We start from the raw sequence: 10677 nt of genomic DNA on the forward strand, positions 1-10677 counted from the left end.
CTCGCCTATAAGGCTTTGAACCCATTCAGAGTTTTAACTCTTCCTTAACTTGCAGCTACAGCTCCTTTCCAGAGTAAACAGGGGAACAGACACAGATACAAGGTATCATTTTTAATAAGGTGCTATCCAGTTCACCCTACAGCTTGTTATTACCACATTGAACCTACTTCGTGGGATCTCCACTCAGATAGGTTGGGTTGCTACTGCAGATGAACTACTGATGGGTTTCAGTCTCATCCCCTCTCTGGATTTCAGGACCAAAGACTTATCTAGTCCTTTCGTTAATGGATCAGCTGTGTTTTCTTTGGATCCAACATAGTCCACAGCAACCACTAACTGAGACACCAGTTCCCTTACAGATTTTATTCTGTCTTGGATGTGTCTCCTCTGCTTTTGGTTATATTTTGTGCTTTTAATCTTTGCAATAGTGGCCATATTGTCACAATGCACAGATATCGCAGGAATTGGCTTGCACATTAAAGAAAGTTCCTCAAGAAGTCCCTTTAACCATTCAGCTTCCAATCCTGTGACATCTAAAGCACAGAGTTCAGCCTCAAAAGTAGACCGAGACAAGATGGTCTGCTTTACTGATCTCCAGGCGACTGCGCCGCCACCCAAGGTAAATACATACCCTGTCACGCCATAACTGCCAGAGTTCATGGCTATCCAGCTCGCATCACTATATCCATCAAGAACTGCAGGGAATCTCTTGTAATGTAAACTCAAGGAAATAGTTCCTTTCAGGTATCTAAGTACCATGTCAAATGCCTTCCAAAGAGTGCGATTTGGACAACTTGTGTATCTACTTAATTTTGTCACGGAGAACGAAATATCCGGTCTCGTGCAATTTGCAAGATACATTAAACTTCCAATAATCTGGGAATACCTTAATTGAGACACAAGAACACCAGTCGTATTCTTATGAAGAGGGATAGAAGGGTCATATGGAGTTGCTACAGATCTCTCTTGGTTATAGCCAAATTTCACAAGTACTTCTCAACAAAGTGAGATTGAGAAATGATTAACCCTTTAACTGAACGAGTCAGCTTTAAGCCTAAGATCACATTTGCAACACCTATATCCTTCATATCAAACTTACTACTAAGAAACGACTTTGTCTCATTAACAATTCCCATATTAGAACCAAACAGTAGAATATCATCTACATACAGGCATAAAATAATACAACCAGCACTTTTAACTTTATAATAAACACACTTATCAGATTCATTGACAACAAAGCCAAATGATAAAATAATATTATCAAACTTTTCATGCCATTGTTTAGGGGCTTGTTTAAGTCCATATAATGACTTAACAAGTCTACAAACTTTATCTTCATTACCAGGAGACACATAACCCTCAGGTTGATCCATATAGATCTCTTCTTCAAGATCGCTATGTAAGAAAGCGGTCTTCACGTCCATTTGATGGACCGAAAGATCATAAATGGAAGCCAGTGCAATAAGCACTCTAATAGTGGTCATTCGGGTAACCGGAGAATAGGTATCAAAATAGTCTATTCCCTCCTTTTGTTTGAACCCCTTGGCAACCAGTCTCGCCTTGTACTTGTCAATGGATCCATCTGGTTTCAACTTCTTCTTAAAGATCCATTTGCACCCAATTGTGGGACTACCACGAGAGAGGTCAACCAGTTCTCAAGTACCATTAGAGATAATAGAGTCCATTTCACTCTTGATGGCATCTTTCCAATGCTTTGCTTCAGGTGAAGCCATTGCATCTCGAAAATTGGGAGGATCATTCTCGATAAGGTAAGTGATAAAATCACTTCCCAAATCCTTGATAATCCTTGGTCTCTTGCTCCTTCTAGGTTCAACCACTTCCTCAGACTCACCGGGTCTAGGATGGGAACAAGATGGTTCTACCCCCACATCTGTCATCCTTTTCACATGTTCGGGAATGGAACCAGAAGTTGAAGGTATATCTAAAGCAAACAGATTCTGAGGTACACCAACTTTCATGGGAAATACATCCTCAAAGAATGTAGCTTCTCGAAGCTCTACAATAGAGTTAACATCTATGCCAGATATCTCAAACTTAATTACTAAGAACTTGTAGGCATAGTTGTTCTCTACATAACCCAAAAAGACAGCATCTACTATTTTAGGACCCAGTTTCTTCCTATTGTGCTATGGGACAAGTACCTTAGCAAGGCACCCCCACACTTTAAGGTATTTCAAGCTAGCTTTCCTATTTCTCCAGAGTTCAAAAGGGCTACTATCCTTATGCTTTTGAGGTACTCTATTCAGAATATGGCAAGCCGTATTCAGAGCATCCCCCCATATATAGGTAGGTAATCCAAAACTCCCAAGTAGAGTATTTATCATGTTAGTTAGGGTTCTATTCTTTCTTTCTGCAATCCCATTGGATTGAGGAGAATATGGAGCAGTAAACTCATGAACTATTCCAACAGACTTGCAATATTCATCGAGTTTATTAGAGGTATATTCTCCTTCTCTATCAGACCTCAATCTTTTAAGTTTTATACCAGTTTTTGTTTCTGCTTTATTCTTAAAAATAAGAAACTTATCAAAAGCTTCATCTTTTGATTTAAGCAGATACACATAACAGTATTTAGTGCCATCGTCTATAAAAGTGATAAAATACTTTTTTTATGATTTCTAGTTAACACTCCATTAAACTCACAAATATCTGTTTGCACCAGATCCAATATTTCAGAATCTCTAACAATCGTATGGAATGGTTTTCTACATTATTTTCCTTGCACACAAATTTCACATTTTTAGTTTTATCAATGGAATGCTCAGGAATCATTTTCAAGTTCATCATGTGTTTCACAGAGTTAAAATTCACATGACCTAATCTATTATGCCATAAGTCAGATGATTGTATGTTATATGCAACATTAGACAATGAATCAAATGAAACATCATTTTCTAATTTATCACTGCAAACTTGTTCAACACGAAGTTTAAATAAACCATCATCTAAATACCCCTTGCCAATAAAACTTCCAGAATGTAAAATAACAACTTTATTACATTTAAAGTTAAATTCATAACCCTCTCTAACAAGACATGAACCACTTAGAATGTTCCTTCTAACTACAGGCACATAGTGCACTCTGTGTAAAGATAGAACTCGTCCTGAAGGAAATTTCAGATCCACGCGTCCAATCCCTAACACCTTTGCAGCCGTTGAATTGCCCATAGTCACGGATCTGCCTGCAGCAGCCTGGTATGAGACAAAGACAGACTTATCAGCACAAACGTGCACATTAGCCCCAGTGTCAACCAGCCACTCTGTTGGCTCATAAACGTGATAGATTTGTGGGTTAACAGAAACATACCCAGTACTGGTCCCAACGACCTCAGTCACCATGTTGACTTGAGGCGTTCCGTCTGTGGTCTCATGAGCTTTGGTCTTCTTGAAAGGACATTCCTTAGCCCAGTGCCCAACCTGCCCACAGTTCTAACACGGTTTGTTCTTTGCCTTTTTCTGGATTTTGGCCTTAGGTTTAAACTGGTTTTTCATTGCAGATTTCGATTTTTGTCCTTTGCCCTTAAAAGCTCTGGTCATCATGTTCACCTTAGGCGGTTCAGTTGGCATCACAATCTGTTTCTGGCTCCTATGCTCATCTTCAATGACAATGGCTACCATAAGATCATCTAGGGAAATCTTCCCTCTACGGTGCTTGAGAGACATACCGAAGTCTACCCAAGACTTAGGAAATTTCTCTACGATGGTCATAACTTGAAACTTCTCAGGAAGTTTCATTTCAGCCTCAGCCAAACTATGGAGCAATAGCAGAAACTCGTGTGCCTGCTCAGTGACCGACTTGCCTTCTACCATCTGATATTTCAGAAACTTGGCAACAGAGTACTTTTCAAGACCTTGGTCTTCGGTATTGTACTTCTTGTCAAGTTGATCCCATAGACCCTTAGCAGTGGTAGACGAAGAACAATACACATCGAACAATGTGTTGGACAGAGCCAACAGTATGCAGCCATGACATATATTGTCCTTTTCTTTCCACTGGACTGCAGCAGGGTCAGGGTCAGTATCAGAAACCGAAGGGCAGTCAATTTCCAGAACCGACAACAACTCTATCGTAGTGAACCAGATCTTCATACGTTGCTGCCAACACTTGAAGTTCTGGCCGACAAACTTTTCCGGCATACTGGACATGTCCACTTTTGGTACAAAAGCGGAAGAGGTCGACATGCTTAGAATCTTCTCTAAGACTGTTGGATCATATTTCGGATCACATAGTTTCACAATCGTCATCATGATATAATACACGATAGAAAACAGTAAATACAACAGTGTATACAGCATGATCAACAGACAATCGAAACAAAAACAAGGAGCAAGCATGGCATTGTCTGCATCAGACCAAAATCCAGACGACAGCATAAGAGCAAACAAAAGCAGAGAACATAACGAAAACAATAGAACCATGTTTAGATTATGTAACAGGCTAAGGCGTACGAAAGTACTCCCCTTAGAGAAGATTCGCCCCCACATACAGTGCAAATTAGGGTCTGGCGTCCTTCCCCCAGGATACAATAGCCACGATGAACCGAACGGTGCACTCCGGCGGATCGTCCTTCGAAAACAACCTCCACGAACCAAATGTTGCAGAACACCCTTCAGAAAAAAACTCAGGAAAGAGAGAGAGCAACAGGGGAGATGGGAAATCGCAGAGCTTCAGAAATGCGTCTGTCTCAGCCTGTGCGTAACCCCAGCCCTTACCACGCTTTTATAACCTACAAACTGTTATGAAACGTGGAAGGACCCGTTACGGATTCTGAGGAGACGTGATCCGTTAACGGACTTCGAAAGATCGAGATCCGTTACGAAATCCGAAGAGCCATAACGGGCACAGAATACGAGGAGTCGTGACCCGTTATCCATTCCCATAATCCGTTACCGAATCCAAATATCCAAAGAAACTTTGGGTAAAAAGGTACTTTGTCTTGATTGGATATGGCCCTAAAGGGCCAATTTCCCGAACCCGAACCGACTCGGCTCGGCATGGCGGGCGGGCGCGGGCGCGCGTGTGTGTGGTGGTCATCCCACTCCCTTGTTCTCAGGAACAAGTGTATGAGTTCACTAGTTGCTTATAAAGCCCTCAGAAAACTCAAGCAAAAGCAATATGGGACTATTCCAACTCATCAAGACCACTTCTTCTAAACAACCAAGTTTCTCCTTTGAATTTTCTCTCCCTTCCTTCTTACACCTAACATATGATATCCAAGATTTTGTCTTGTGTCAGAGTAATGGACTTTTGGAAACTGCTCCAAAAAAGTTTGTCAAGTTCAATGAAGTTGAAAACCCAAAAACCCATATTACGTTATTTCTAGATGCATGTGAAGACTGTTAGAACAATGATCGAGCCTTGATCAGATGGTTCCCAGGGAGCCTAGAAGGAGATGCCTTGGCATGGTTTGCAACCTTAAACATCCATCAAAACCCTGATGAATTGTTTCATAGAAAGGTTTTGGTACAAGATCGATGTCTTACCCTAGTTAGGCAACTGTATGACTTGAAGCGGAAAAAAGATGAAGATGCTCAGGACTTCATGAACCATTGGAGAGAAGTCTATCATTGAATGAAGGACCCGATATGTGAGTCTCATGCACTCACCATCATCATGAATAACTCCAATAAACCTATGTAAATCAGGCAAGATGCAACATCCTCTGATCCACTGGCATATTGCTTAATCAAACAAGGTTCTACATTTGAGCCGCCACACAGCGATGCAGTAACATCGATATCATTGCTTATCGTGTATGGCACTATTATCGTGTGTCACCCATTAAGCCAATGCATACTGCATGCTCCTACACTCGATATGTTTTTAACTCAGTAGGGCTCCACACTTCACATACCCTATTCTGTGGTCCAGTATAATATTATTATACTATATTGTTATTTTTTTTTATAAAAAGAGCTACATTGTTACTTTTTTTATATAAAAAGGACAGAGCATGTAATGTAAGTAATAAGTAGTTATTTTGAAACAAATTTTATAATTACAAACCAAAAGAAAATGGCATAAGAGTCGTTTTAAATAGATTATAAAGAACCAAAAAATTAGCTTTGAATACCCCTGCTTCTACTTTATATATTGTATGATATATGTTTTTATTTATTTTTTGTACAAACATTAGCATAAACATGATCACCGGGTTTGGAATTGTTGGATTTCTTTAGGTTGGTGGCAGATTTGGAAGGAAAGAAATTGCAGGCTGTTTTGGGGGAAGAAGCATGACGTGAAATTTGTAATACTGGTCATACCATTGGACATGTTTCATTCGGCCCATGCTGTTTGGCTAGTGGAATGGATCTCAGTTACTGGGTCCATTTCTTGGAAGGACGGCATTTTAAACCTTCTTCTGTACATTTTTTTTTTCAGGTTCTATAATTCCTGATGTATGATGATTTCTCATCGTCTCTGTTTCTGGTTCTAATATAATCTTTCTCATTTATCTCAAAAAAAAAAAGTGCCTCATCATTGTCGTTTGGTAAAAAAATAAAATTAGATTCATAGCACATATGACTACAAGTAGGGGTGGCAATCGTGTCGGGTTGGCGGGTCGACCCGACGGGTTGGCGGGTTAGCATACCTCAACCCGAACCCGACCCGTTTAATAAACGGGTAACCCGACACGACCCGCCAAGCCATTTAATAAATGGGTTGGGTCGGGTAAATGGGTTCTTAGGTTCGCGGGTCAGGTTGACGGGTCGACGGGTTGGGTTAGCGGGTCGGGTTGGCAGACAGGTTGGCGGGTTGACCCACCCGCCTAACCCGTTTATTAAACGGGTCAGCCGGGTTGGCGGGTTGGCATACCCCCAACCCGAACCCGACCTGTTTAATAAACGGGTTATGCGGGTCGACCCGTTTATTAAACGGGTTGGCTTAAGCTCAACCCGAACCCGCCTAAGAGGCGGGTTGGCGGGTCGTGTCAGAAATTGCCACCCCTAACTACAAGATAGGGATGGCAGTGGATAGAAGGAAAATGGGCCCCGCCCCGTCTTGCTCCGTTTGAACCGGGAATGGTGGACATGAAACGGGGATGAAGGCGGTGATGGAGGATTAAGGCGGAGATGGACTTATTCTTTTCCTTGCCCCGTCGCCTTTCCCTGTTAGGGAAATAACTAAAATACCTTCAGGGATGACATTGGACCCGAAAGACATGAAACGGGGATGGTGGCGAGGATGGAGATTAAAATCAAAACCGGTGCAGAGATGGAGGGCAGAATTTTGAGAAGGGGTGAGGGTGGAGACCTTGTCCCCGACGAAGCAGATCAGGTCATGCTGAACATGCACGTTTTTGCTCATGCTAACATTGTGGCCATCTATTTGCATTTTGGATGAATGCCACGTAGTTTTGTTGACTTTTTAGCTTTTCAAAATACAAATCGGACGGCCACGATGTTGGCGTGAGCAAAAACGCTCATGTTCAGCATGACCTGATCCGCTTCCTGTCCCCGGCCTCTGCCCCGGTTGACTGAGCTTGTTCGTATTGTATTCTCGTTGAAATGGATGGGTAATTTTGGTAATCTAAAAATGGGGACAATCAATGTCATTAATTTCAAAGAGAAGAGTGCCTATGTAATTTAGCCAAAACCCTAACTCGCTGAGACTTCAACGGTTCATCCCCTTTTAAAACGGATTTTCCTCCCCTCCCACCAAACCCTCCTCCCTTTCTTTGTATTCTTGTCGCACAGAATGGTCTCTCTCTCTCTGTTCTTGGTTTTTCTTTTTGGTTAATGCTGAGGGAAGATAGACCGGTGATGATATGGAGGATTTGGTTCTCACGACGGTCATCTGAGACACTTTCAAGTGTTGTGGATGACACTAATCCTTTCAAAAATCTGATGGTCTTTTCTTTACCCTCTGTCATGCTTCTTCATTGGCAAAACGTTAACTCTCTCTCTCTCTCTCTCTCTCTCTATATATATATATATATATATATATATATATATATATATTTGTTTTGGCTTTTGTTCTTGTTCAGTTCATGGGTTCAACATTTTGTTGATCTTCATGAGTGGTAATGTTGAATTACTTTCGGCTCTCTCTCTCTCTCTCTCTATATATATATATATATATATATATATCCGAGCATGATGATGAAAAAAAATCAGTCTGAGATTTCATGACTGAGAATCAACAACCTCCTACTCATTCTGAATATGCTCACTTTGGGTTTCACTGTAGATTCTCCAAATCTTATTGCTTTTGGTTTTTTGTTTTCTCTCTCTCTCTCTCTCTCTGAAGGCACTAAGAAAAAGGGAGACTCGACGATCTACGATCTCTTTTATTTTTAAGTCCTTTTCATTCTGAGTGCCAAAATCATATTTTCTTGAATTTGTACTCGTTTTATGCTTTGGGTGTGTTTTTCTGCTGGCATACTTTTGTTTTTACTCAAATAAATTTTTATATGGTTTGTCTAAAATCAACAGTAACTGTCCCTTGTGTATTGTCAATGAAAGAGCCATGGCTCCATCCTTTTGTTATTTTTAATAAAAACAAAATTCACGAATAGCACTCGATGGCAACCCTTTGCAAAAGATTGCACAAATCGCCATATCGGTTTCCTATTTATGACCCCCGAAGTTGTACTTGTAACATTTGTTGATAATATGAGCTAATGAAAAGGAGGGGGGCCTTAATCCCCCCGTGTACTTGTAAAAAAAAGGAAATGGAAATTCTATATTGTGAGATTTACTAAATTCATGTTCAAGTCATGAGCTGACATTTTCCAATTGACCACAATCAAGCTTGGTGTTGTATAGTAAGGCATCATTCAATCCTTTTAGACTGCTCTCTTCTTCATAGGCATGTACTAGCAGGTGACCAATTTCTTGAGTTTGAACCATCTCCAAACTCAGTTTGGTTGGCACATGTAATCAGTGAAAGATCATTGACAGGGGCTGCTCTGCAGTGGTGCTATGCCGAATCCAACACATGGGCCCATGAACTAACCATGGTCACTTCTTATGTCATCCTCATCTCTCTTCAGCATCTTGTCATTACCTTTCATAAATTTAACTCTTGGTGGTGGTTAGGAACAAGATGGTAGTGCCAGATTTACCTATTACTATGCAGATTCTGAAAATCTTTTAGACTCTATTTGGGATGCTTGTTTCATTTGTTGCCAAAAATATAGTTTTTTCAAAATGTGATGTTGAGGATGGAGTTGCCAAAAAAAAAATCCCTTTTGTGAATGATCTTGGAAATGTGTTGGAGCTGCCAACTCCATTCTCAATGAAGTGTTTTGGCAATACTATTGTCCTCAAACAGCAGTGAGCAGTGGAAAAGCTGTAACACACCTCCCATTCAAGGATCCCAAACATAGCCTTAGTATCACATCATTGGTAATTTCATCCTAATGGAAACCAGTGTCAAGCCTTTATAAAAGCCAGAAATTCTGTTTTTTTTTTTTTTATGATGAGTAATCCTTCTCCAGAACTGGGTCACTTAATGACTGCCTCCCTGCGAGGTAAACCCTAGGTGGAGTCACTGGCACGGAAGCCCTTACATAGCCCACCAATTAAAGACACTCACACAATGAAAGACACACCTGATGAAGGGATCAGTGTCACCCCAGGTTGTGTCACATATAGGCAACAAACAGTATACCTTTTGTACCATTGATCTGGCAAGACATAGTGTTCAGTCATATGATATCACTAGAAGCATGAGTGCACTTCTGTGAAAGCCAAGACCTGAGTAAAGGTGAAACTTGGACATCAATCTGTTTGCAACAAGAAATTAGATATAGAACAGAGCGCTGATGGGAAATGAGTCCATAAGATATTGTTGAACACTTCTCACTTTGGCAAGATCAACAATATCTTACAAACTCATTTCTCATACTTTGGCAAGATCATTAACTCACCAACGGGGCTCCTCCGCTTGTATGGTAGGTGCAGCTAGTGCATGTCACCTTGTGTTTGGACGTTGCAGGTTCAAAACCTAATGTTATAGTTGTATAACTGGTAGGGTCTGCCTAACCCCAGCTTGCCTTTCAAAAAGAAAAACCTAAAAACAGACTAATTAATTTTACAGCGTAGCGAATCATTCAACTACTGTACCTTAGGATGACTGCAATGGGAAAAAAAGGAGCAGATTAAAGTGTAGCCAATCTTAGACAAGCATACATACATGTATGGTATCTAGGGTTGGTAAATATGCCAAACTGAACAATGGTTTTTCAGGTTAGGCTGGAACCTGATCAGCCCAAGCTAGAGGAGTCGAGCTCAGGTGGCTCATTAAAGTGAAAAAATAACTTGTTTGCATGTCCCACAATGAGAATGGAAACCACAAGCTAAGGCTTACAAGCATATCGTCCAATAAGTTCACCAATCATGCTGTTTTTTATCTAAATGCTACATAAAGTATACGTGTAATCTCTCTCAAAACTAGCTTATACAAGCCAAGCCAAGCCTAATACCCATTGTTTGTGCTTGACAAGTTGCTTGTGGGTCAGCTCACTGAGCTCCATTGATGAGTCTGTACTAACTTCATGCAAGCCAAATCTGACCAAGTTGTGAGCAACTTGGTTCATTTACCAGCCCCAATGTAGAAAATCATATCTTTGATATCATGTCCACAAACATAGATCCACAGGCAACCAACCACAATTATTAGGAAAAGCTTGTAAGTTAACTATCAGC

General features: G+C 40.7%; 1 non-coding gene across 1 annotated transcript; it reads left to right on the forward strand.

Moving 5' to 3' along the window:
* Positions 1–8116: 8116 nt before the first annotated feature.
* Positions 8117–8188, forward strand: LOC149828865 (small nucleolar RNA Z105). The gene has a single exon (XR_016434488.1). It is a non-coding gene; the product is annotated as a small nucleolar RNA Z105 (small nucleolar RNA).
* The last annotated feature ends 2489 nt before the right edge of the window (positions 8189–10677 follow it).

Source organism: Nuphar pumila, chromosome 9 (genome assembly GCF_984573655.1).
Source record: "Nuphar pumila chromosome 9, dmNupPumi1.hap1.1, whole genome shotgun sequence".
NCBI classification, from domain to species: Eukaryota; Viridiplantae; Streptophyta; class Magnoliopsida; order Nymphaeales; family Nymphaeaceae; genus Nuphar; species Nuphar pumila.